The sequence below is a fragment of the Ananas comosus genome, unplaced genomic scaffold, assembly GCF_001540865.1.
Source record: "Ananas comosus cultivar F153 unplaced genomic scaffold, ASM154086v1, whole genome shotgun sequence".
In the NCBI taxonomy this organism is placed as follows: domain Eukaryota; kingdom Viridiplantae; phylum Streptophyta; class Magnoliopsida; order Poales; family Bromeliaceae; genus Ananas; species Ananas comosus.
The window spans coordinates 1-11,676 of NW_017891866.1; the positions used below are offsets into that span (position 1 = coordinate 1).

Here is an 11,676-nt window from a genome sequence, read left to right on the forward strand (position 1 = left end):
AGCGATGATTCTTCTTCCAAATCTGATTCTGATTCTGATTCTGATAAGAAATCTAATCATTCTGGTTTGAAATCAGACTCGGAACCAAAATCCAGTGAGGTAATTATATTATCTAATTGAAAAAGCCCGGATATAATATATATCTGCTTAGGTAGCTTGACATAGCATTATTAACTCTATGAAAAAAAAAAAAGAATAAAAGCATGATTCACCTATCGCTATTTGTTCCTCATAATACATAAAAGTTCGTCTTATAAAAGAAAATCAAGTAAAATTTTATTATGTGAATAGTTTGTATCTATCTGCCTAATATTTCTATATCTGTCATAGATATAGAAGGATTTATAACTGTAAAATAACAAAAAGTAGTTCAATACGCAAATTTCTTTTTTTTTAGCTGCAATCTAGTGACGGCAAAGACTCCAAAATACAGGTAAAGAAAATACGAAAGAAAAAGATCACAGGCTGCTCATGTGGAGGGACTTGATAAGCTGGAATGTAAAAAGTCTGACTCAGATTCAAATTCAAAGTCAAGCGATGATTCTTCTTCCAAATCTGATTCCGGTTCTGATTCTGATAAGAAATCTAATCATTCTGGTTTGAAATCCGACTCGGAATCAAAAACTAATGAGGTAATTATATTATCTAACCAGAAAAGCCTTATATATAGTGTAGAGCTATTATGTTATCGGAAGTATATAACAAAAGCACGATTCACTTATTCACTATTTGTTACTTATAGTACATAAAAGTTATAGCTATTATGTGAATAGTTTGTATATCTGCCTAAAACTTCTATATCTGTCATAGATATAGAAGGATTTATAACTGTAAAATAACAAAAAGTAGTTCAATACGCAAATTTCTTTTTTTTCCTGCAATCTAGTGACGGCAAAGACTCCAAAATACAGGTAAGAAAATACTGAAAGAAAAAGATCACAAGGGCTGCTCATGCTGAATGGACCTTGATAAGGTCTGGAATGTGTAAAAAATCTGCAATCAGATTCAAGATTCAAAGTCAAGCGATGATTCTTCTTCCAAATCTGATTCTGATTCTGATTCGATAAAAAAATCTAATCATTTCTGTTTGAAAAATTTCAACGTCGACCCAAAATTCTCAATAGATAATATATTATCTAATTGCAAAAATCCGCTGAAATATAATATATATCTTACTTACACCAATAGCATTGACATAGCAATTAGTTACCTACTATGAAAAAAAAAAAAGAGGAAACAAAAGCATGATTTCACTGCTAATCGCTATTTGTTATCTCCCATAATACATAAAAGCTTCGTATTATAGAAAGAAAATTCAAGCTAAACTATTTATTGATGTGAAATTTGTATCTATCATGTCTAATATTACTAATATCTGTCATATCAATATCGACAGGATTTATCAACTGTAAGAATATAACAAGAAAGCTTGAGTTTCAATATTCGCAATTTCTCTTTTTTTTTTTTAGCTGAAATCTATGTGACGGCAAAGACTCCATAAATAACAGTAATGGAAAATACAAAGAAAAAGATCACAGGCGACGCCCTCATGTGGTAAGGGACTTGGAGATAGCTGGGAATGTAAAATAGTCTGACATTCAAGATTCAAATTCAAAAATGAGCGATGATTCTTGCTCCAAATCTGCATTCCGGGTTCTGTGATTCTAATAACTAAATACTAAATCATTCTGGTTGTAAATTCCGACTCCGAATCAAATAGTCTAATGCTGAGTGGTAATTAATTATTATATCTAACTCAGAAAACCTTTTTATATTATTATATATATATATATAATATATATAATATATAGTATATAGTTATATAGTTAATAGTGTAAGCTAATATGACTATCTGGGAATATAGAATCAAAAGACACGATTTCACTTTATTCATTATTTTGTACTTATATTTACAGTTAGAAGTTATGTTTTTTTTGAGCATAACATATTAACTCTATGAAAAATAGAACAAAAGCTTGATTCACTTTTATTCCTATTTGTTACTCATAATCCATTACTAAAGTTTTCATTCTGTTACTCGTTGAATGGTTTCTAGAAATTAAGAAAAGTATCAGTAAATATGTTATTACATGAATAGTTAATTTGTATCTATCATGACGTAATAATTTCTTTATCATAAATATAGAAGACTTATAATGTAAAATAACAAAAAGAATTTAATTAATCAATTTGTTTTAACTTCTCATTTAGTGGATAACAATGACTCCTAAAATACACAGGTAACGAAAAATTTACGAAAGAAAAAAATATCTGTAGGGCTGGGCTCATCCGTGAAGGGACTTGTAAACTGAATGTAAAAAAGTCTACTACAGATTCGAATTTCAAATGTCAAGCGATGATTCTTCTGTCAAATTGATTCTCGATTGCTGATTCTGATAAGAAAATTCTAATCATCTTCTGGTCTTGAAATCGAGCTCAGAAATCAAAAATCTAACTTAGGTAATCTATAAATTACTAACCAAAATGCCTTACATATATATATTATATATATATTATATATATATATATATATTATATATATATATATATATAGAATTAGGCTACTGTGCTATTAATAGCACCAAGTCATTAGTGCTAACAAGTTTTTGGCCATTGAATTAAGAGATGTGTGGTTAGGATGATGTGCACCCCCTAGGGTTGAGTGGGTGGTTGGTTGAATAGTATGATCTAACGGATGAAAATGATCAAAAAGGTAGATCTAAAGGCGGAAAACTTGGTATCACCAAATGCTTCGTACTATTAATAGCATAGTAGCCGGACTCTATATATATATATATATATAGTATAGAACTATTATGCTATCAGAAGTATAGAACAAAAGCACGATTCATTTATTCACTATTTGTTACTTATAGTACATAAAAGTTCGTTTTTGACATAACATTATTAACTCAGTTCGTTTTAGCCCTTGAATGGAGAGATGTACGGTTGTGATGATGGTGGTAGATGGTGGTAGGTGGAATAGTATTTGATCCAAAGGTTATTAGTAATCAAGGAGTAAATCCAAGGGTTAGAAACTTAGAAACATCAAGGGGTTTTATACTTTCCGAACAATCTCAGTTCTTTCTTTTGATTTTGGCAGCTATGTGATGATGGCAAACCTAAGAAGGAGAAGGAGATCAAGAAGAAGCAGAAGAAATCGAAGGGAAAGATCGAGGGAAAACCGAGCGCAAAAAAGGCCGAAAAGAAGGATAAAATTGGACTTGCCAAGGGAGGAGATGGAGCCGTAACAAGCACCAATGAAGCAAACACATCAACTGCACAAAATGAAATAGATAACAAAGAGGAGGCTACAAAGGAGAAGGGTTTGCTGGAGAGGATAAAGAATAAGTTTATTGGCTTTCACAATGCATGATATTATGCATGAAAGGGAGATAACATAATAATAATCTATTATTGTGGTAAAAACAATATGTGAGTGTTGTGTGAGATTATTCCTACTACATATGTGTGTGTGTCTCATAAAAATGTTGGTATGTAATTGAGTGGGTGAAGTTTTTTATATATGTTGTTTCTTTTTCATGAAATGGTATTATATGGACAAATAAAATGTAATTAACTACAATGTGTATCTTATGGTCCTTTAAAACTGGTTGTGTGTGTGCGCGCGCGCGCATGGGTTTCTTTTTTTTTCACAAATTATTATTTGTAAGTGGGCCGGAGCAAAACCTATCCGTTCGGCCCAGTTCAGCAGGCCGATTTGGGCCACCCAAATATTCCGGTTGACGACCCATTTGGCTTTGACGGTCGTTTAAACGCTAGCTAGTAGGTCAAAATGAGTTGAGACAAAAATATATAAGGATAATATATGCTCTTATTTTCGGAGGGATATGCATCTTAACCAAAACAGAGCGATATACACAACGCGCTATTGCTTACAAAAATAAAGAAAACTTTTTTCATATTATAATTTTTCTTTGCACATAATGCATCCCACCTGCAATCCGAAACAGAGCTTTAAGATCAAGGTTCTATAGAATTCGTGAGTTGAGACGACGTGTCGCCTAATAAAGAACATCAACTGGCTCCCTACTCAGCCTTATGAAAAGAGTTGGTATATATATGTTCCAAACGAAAATAACTAAGGACTTACTTATTGATATCCAAAAAATTAAGTTTAAAATTTAGTTGCTTCACATTTTTAGCTGAATTTATTTCTTAAAAATGAATATACTATTTTTTTAAAGCCAATTTATGCGTGACAAATTAATATGTCAATATGTTAGTAATTTTTTTGAAAAAGTTAAACCTAATCACTCTTGTCACTCGAAATGATGTCAATAAGATAAATGGAGATGATTTATCTTATTGCCAAAAAAAATAAAATAAAATAAAATTGAAGGCTGAATATAGGATGTCATTACAGATATCTAATCAAGTTGTCATAGTAGATATCAATCTCTGATTACACTCCTGATCTTTCAAATACTAAAATTTTTTTACAAAAATTAAGAAAATATACTTAATTAATTCCTTTTAAGGGAAACCCAAAAAAAAAGTGCAAATGGTACCTTGGCTGTGTGAAACTCCTATTACAAGCATTGTGTTGACAAAAAAAAAAAAGAAAACAAAAAATCTTAATTTTCTCCTGCACATACTATATATGCGTGACAAGTCAATTCATACAATTATAGATAAGGATTTAAGTGCCCATCAGCCTATAGTAAAGCTCAAAAAAAATATAATTTTCAAGTAATTTTTTTTTAATAAAGTTCAAAAATTTTAATAAAAATGCATAATAAATAAAAAGAATATTTTGTTGCAAAAAAAAAAAACAAAATATTGTATGCTATTATATATTGTCGCAAATGTAATTTTACGATTTTGTATATACAGTGCCGTACTATACCAACAAGTTTTCTCCACGCACATAAATCCTTACTAATGTGTCAATATCCACTCCTCAAGTAACCTTTAACTAGTTTCCAACAATAGGAGCTAATTAACTAACTTAATAATGAAAGAGAGGGAGAGAGAGAAGAGTCAAAAACATGTTTTTTCCCTTCAAAAAATCACATCTTTAATAATAATCCCCACTACATAAGGAAGAGCACTTGTTAGGTCCAAATTTGCTCCCAAGTTACCAATTCCCAAAGTAAAGCCACACCTTTTCCACGAAGCAACCCACTAGTTGATGGAGAAGCGCTTTTCAAGTTTCCTCTTGGAAAGGTACACTCCCTGTGGCTCCCAAAAGCCCAAGTGCTGCTGCAGCAGGCCTGCAGCTTCTTCCAAAATCCAAACCTGGAACTAATTCTATTTATTAAGTTATTGAATCTTCTTTTCTTTTCTTTTCTTTTCTTGAGAGATAGATAGCAAGATACTTACTTCATTTATTTCATTTAGAAATAAACTTAGTCAGATTGGTCTGACTCTTTTAGCATGGTATCAGAACTTACAAAGTGAACGAGTTGATTTTTGATTTAGCCAACTCGTTTTTCCAACCTAATTTCCGGTTTCGTTCTTATCTGATTTTATCCACTTCTCTCAACCCAACTTTGTAACATGCTGAAATATAGTAAAAAAAGGTTAGTTTCACGTAACGATCATTTAGAATTATGAATCGTATATAATATATAAGAATTTTTCAATTTAGCCTTCAATTGGAAGAGATGATAAATACATACATATTCATCTTTGAAACAACTCACTCTCAAATCTTATTAGAAACCGTAAAACTCTTTCTATCATCCAACTCAGAATCGAACATGAATAATCTAGATTGAAANTTCTTAGTAATAGGATTAATAGAAATAAGATTCTCGGATATCTTTTATTCCTACTAATCTTTTATAATGCGAACCAAACGCACCCTAAAAGTATTCTAGTCCTACTCAAAAATCACATCTTTAATAATAATCCCCACTACATAAGGAAGAGCACTTGTTAGGTCCAAATTTGCTCCCAAGTTACCAATTCCCAAAGTAAAGCCACACCTTTTCCACGAAGCAACCCATTAGTTGATGGAGAAGCGCTTTTCAAGTTTCCTCTTGGAAAGGTACACTCCCTGTGACTCCCAAAAGCCCAAGTGCTGCTGCAGCAGGCCTGCAGCTTCTTCCAAAATCCAAACCTGGAACTAATTCTATTTATTAAGTTATTGAATCTTTTTTTCTTTTCTTTTCTTTTCTTGAGAGATAGATAGCAAGATACTTGCTTCGTTTATTTCATTTAGAAATAAACTTAGTCAGATTGGTCTGACTCTTTTAACATGGTATCAGAACTTACAAAGTGATCGAGTTGATTTTGATTTAGCCAACTCGTTTTTCCAACCTAATTTCCGGTTTCGTTCTTATCTGATTTTATCCACTTCTCTCAACCCAACTTTGTAACATGCTAAAATATAGTAAAAAAAGGTTAGTTTCACGTAACGATCATTTAGAATTGTGGATCGTATATAATATGTAAGAATTTTTCAATTTATTGACTTAAAAACTTTTGTATCGAGGCCTTCAATTGGAAGAGACGACGATAAATACATACAAATTCATCTTTGAAACAACTCACTCTAAAATGTTAGAAACTCTAAAACTCTTTCGATTGTCCAACTCAGAATCGAACGTGAATACTCTAGATTGAAATCAAATAATCCATTTACCTAAATTAAGATCGTTTGAAATGACAAACACTATATTTAAATGTGAAACTTATTTAATGGTTCATCTTATCCGCATATTGATTAATTGACTTTCTCACTTAATAATGCTGACTCATCAGCAACATGCTTAGGACTTTGAGAGGAGAAGTTGCGTACGCTAAGGTACCACATTTAGTCTCTCTTAGTGTTATCTCGCAACTTATTAACACAACATTCAACTTTTGATGGTGACTTGTCGCTTCCTCACTAATTTTTTATTTTATTTTGGGTCATACTTAGTCATCTTTTTCAGAGAAATTGGTTTGCTGACATCATCCAAATAGATGGGAGCATGAAAATGGTGTTTTCTTTTTTTCCTTTTATTGTTATTATTAAAAAATTGTGTTAACAGTGTATTATTGGTTGAATACATATATATATATATATATTAATTTCGATGGATGTTTATATAATATATTTGATCAGATTTACACTACAACAAAAACGGTCTATAGCGACACTTTTAAATATAGGTACATGTTAAAAACGTGCTGCTAGCTAAAATTACCGACACTTTTAAAAAGTGTTGCTATATGTGGGGTCGCTAGGTATATAGTGACAGTTAAAGAGTGTCGCTATAACCTAAAAGAGTGCTGCTAATTTACCAACACTTATTTAAATATTTAGCAACCGTCGAAACTCTATCTCGTTGGCTGCGGTGGCGGAGGAGGACGACAGTAAAGACTCTTCATCTAGAATTTCAGTGGATTGAGTGAAGAGAGAAGAAAAGATGGTAATTAATTTTTCTTTTTTTTTTCTTTTCTGTTTGTAATCGGGCCAAATGGACGTGGGTGGTGGTGGGGTTGAGTAGAGTAATCATTTTTGTTGGATTGGGTTATTATATTTAGGCATTAGTAGATGTATTCTCTTAAGTTTTAAGTATAAAGGTGGGACACTTACTCAAAAGTGTTCCAAAAAAACATCGTGTCCCCTACTACACCGGACTTAATTCTGTTGTAGTGTTAATACATCATATTTATTAAAATGAACATGCACCTGCTACATCATATCCTTCTCGACCTAAAAACAACTTGCTCTTGAGAACAGAATGTAACGAGTCGTTATCTTGACTATGAACCTTTATCACATTCTCCTCGCACCCCGCCTGAGGAATTTGACGTTTATTAACCAAACATTTGAACTACAATTTAATAAATATATATGTCCTTAATTATTAAAAATCAATTCCTAAATCTTATTTTTCAGAGAATCCATTTGCTTAAAAATCAACTTTAAACCCAGCTTCAATCATGAACCGGATTCAAACTGACCGTTTGGTTCGGGTAAAGCAAAAAATTAGCTTATTTTATGCGATATGCGCACTTCAAGTTCAGGATTAAAAGGTGGGCGCGCGTTTGATATATTTCCTGTCTGTCTTGATCAGAAATGTGAAAAAATAAGTGGTTTGGTCGGAGTATGTGGCAACACACAGAAGAATAGTCGGGTTAATTATGAATACGAAAATAATTTTGATTGAAATTTGGTGGACTTAGGTGGAGTAACTCAACCCGGAATCATTCATTTGAAGGTGGATTAAACTAACCCTACCGCAATTCTTTAGGTATTGTTGGAGATAATATGGTCCCACCGGCCCGTTAAGGATTTATTCCCCTTAAACCCCCACCAAAACAAAGGAGCGCGACGCGAACGCCGATTGGCGAATTGATTCCCATCCTCTCACCATATAGCTGGTGAGCTGAATATTCGCCGAATTCGATTATTATATTTATGTGTAAAATAAACTATTAAACATTTATATTTATTTGTACAAACCTCTAAGGCTCCGTTTTGGTTCAAGTATAAGTCACAGAACTAGTTATACCGGGATAGGTACACAGTATGATTTTCGTAGGACCAGGGTATTTTTCCTTGCTTGGATACCACAATGTGGTCAATACAGCTGGAACTAGAAAAATTGTGTGTTTGAATGGTTATTGAAAATAAGAAGCGAATAATGGGTAATTGAACTTTTTAAATACCGAAAATACCCCTCTCTCTAAAATTAATCCTAGGCACAATTTAATTTAAATTTGCTTGTAAAATGTATTATTTTGATAATACACTAATCAATTTAAATGTCAGGAATTAAATTTTCAATTTTTTTGATATTTTATTAATTATTACCTTTATTTAATCAATTTTAAAAAAGAGATAAACTCAAGATTTTACAAAAATATTTGGAAAGATCATGTTAAACCCAAAAAACAGATCACACAGAGGAAGGAGGCGGCGCTGCAAGCACAGATCGCACAGAGGAAGGCGGCGGTGCCCAAAGAACAGATCGCACAGCGAAAGGCGGTGGCGGCCAAGGCGCAGATCGCACAGAAGAAAGCGACGACGCCAAAGGCACAGATCGCACAGAGGTAGGCGGCGGCCCAAAGCACAGATCGCACACGGGAAGGCGTCGGCCACCAAAGCACAGATCGCACAGAGGAAGGCGGCGGCGCCCAAAGCACAGATCGCACAGAGGAGGGCGGCGGCAACGAAGGCTCTAATCGCACAGAGGAAGGCGGCAGCGACAAAGCACAGATCACACAGAGAAAGGCAAAGGCGACAGCAGTGATCGCACCGAGGAAGGGCCTTATCCCGGTGTTTGGATCTTGTACAAGATCTAGGCTACGAAGAGAGGAATAAAGGCCCGGGGGTTCCTTTGATAGAGAAGAAGGCGAAGAGAGGCTGCCCTGGCCACGGGGGTCCTCAGATCGGAGGGTTTCGAGTGACGGCGACGTCGGCGAAGCCTAGATCTGACAAGGGCAAGGGAATTCCAAAGATGGAGCACCCTCAGATCTACAATTTGCAGCGACGGTGAAGATGGCGAAGACACGAAGGAGGGCATAGGGGTTCCATAGATGGAGAAGAAGGCCACGAAGGAGAAGCGAGTGGGGTTAGCGCTTATAGAGATGGAGAAGAAGGCGACGACGGCAGAGAGAAGGGAAGTATTTTCCAGATATGCCCCCGGTACAAACTTGGGATTGGCTTGTTCCAACCTAGGGGCGGGAACAGTAGTTCCCACCACCCTTAACGGGTTATACCAGTATAACCCGTTAAGGGTGGTGGGAACTACTGTTCCCGCCCCTAACACACCTTATTTGGGTACAAGATAGGGGATAAGCCCCTTATCCCCTATCTTGTACCATATCCAAACAAAGTGTAAGAGATTGCGAATTCGATTATTATATTTATTGTAAAATAATTTATCTAATATTCACCATATATATGAGCTGGAATATTCACAAGTGTGACGTGGCCTTTATCATGCTAGGAAACTTTGACAAAAATAGGTTGTTTGAAGAGGTCATACTAGGTTGGCCAAAATGGCAAAATGTTGTGTCATTAATTAGGGCAAAGGAGTATATGACTAGAAATAGTTGAATATTGGTCCAAAACCTTTTATTTAAAAATTAATTAAAGTCCCATTAATGTAATTTGCACATGTTGTTTACGAAAAAATCAATGTCAATAAAAAGAACGTCATTAATGACGTATTACGTGATATTCCTTTGGGGGGGGTTAAAGGTTCCTGAGGTGACATTATTGCACGAAATTAATCAGATAAAAATATCAAAAATTTATTTGAATTTTAAATTATTTTAAATTAGCTATTTAATTTTTTAAAATTTTAATTTTACTATATAATATTGCAGTTTGTTTGATTTAACTGGGTTAATGATATTTTCAAAACCTTCTATTTCAAAACTAATTAAAAGTCACATTAATATAGTTTGCCATGTTATTTGGGAAAAATGAATGTCAATAAAAAAAAAACGTCATTAATGACGTACTACGAGATATTCCTTTGTTGGGGGTTAAGGTTCTTGAGGTGACATTATTGCACGAAATTAATTAGATAAAAATATCAAAATTTTATCCGAATTTTAGATTATTTTTGAATTGGCTATTTAACTTTTAAAATTTTAATCTTACTATATAATATTTCAGTTTGTTTAATTTAAATCGGTTAACGATATTTTGACTTCAAAATTTGAATATATTGTTTATTTTTATAGATTTCGTTAATATAATTTATATAATTCTTGTAATTATAAATAATTAAAGTAATTAGTTTAAATTTTAAAGTTAAAGTATCGTTGACTGACTCAAATCAAACAAATTAAAATTTTGATAGTAAAATCGAAATTCTAAAATATAAGATAGTTGATTTAAAATGATTCATAGTCTAAATAAGTTAGGAGATTTGAAATATTTTTTAGCTTTCTATCTTATTTAAATTCTATCTTATTCTCACTACCTATTACCTTTCTTATTTTATTTTTTCCATTCAAACATTATTTATTATTTTTAAAATTAATTTATTTTTTTTAAAATATAAAATTAGTCTACTTTTTATTTCTGTCTGAACTTATACCTATTTATGAAATAGACAATTTTTATTTATATTCGAATCAAACGGTATCTTAATAAATATATTTATTTTAAATATTAGCAAAAAAAAAAAGAAAATTAATTTTATTTAAAAAAAAAATCAATCTTTTCAAAGTTGAAACCACAGCTCTTTTTGGCGAAAAATTCTAAAATGCAACGGGTATATTAGTGACGTGGCGTAACAAACAAATCAAATTAATCCTTTTAAAAATATATGTCCCATCATGATTGTAAAAAAATATTTTTATTGTACTTTTGTTTGAAAAGAAGAAATATGATTGGCTTGTTATTGATGACGTGGTGCAAGTGTGATAGTGTAGAATTCCTCCTTNTTGCTTTTTTTTTTTTTTTTTCCTTTTCTAACTTTCTTATTTTGTAGTATTCTTGATCACATATAAAAATTTAAATTTTAAATTTAAATTTAAATTAGAATTAAATTTTAAATTTAAATTATATGAACGGGGGAAATAAAAATTGTACGGCAGTCTTCGCTTCGGTGGGGCCCACAACTCGCGAGCTTTGTATTTAAATTTAAAAATTAAATTTTAAATTGAATCTAAATTTTGATTTTCAAACTTAAATTTTTTAAAATTTGATTTCAAACTTAAATTTTTTAAAATTTGATTTCAAACTTAAATTTT

At 32.4% G+C, this 11,676-nt stretch overlaps 1 long non-coding RNA gene across 1 annotated transcript; it reads left to right on the forward strand.

Annotated features, from left to right (window-relative positions):
* Positions 1 to 6: 6 nt before the first annotated feature.
* On the forward strand, positions 7 to 636 carry LOC109705194. The gene is made up of 2 exons (XR_002214663.1): positions 7 to 99; positions 434 to 636. It is a non-coding gene; the product is annotated as an uncharacterized LOC109705194 (long non-coding RNA).
* The last annotated feature ends 11,040 nt before the right edge of the window (positions 637 to 11,676 follow it).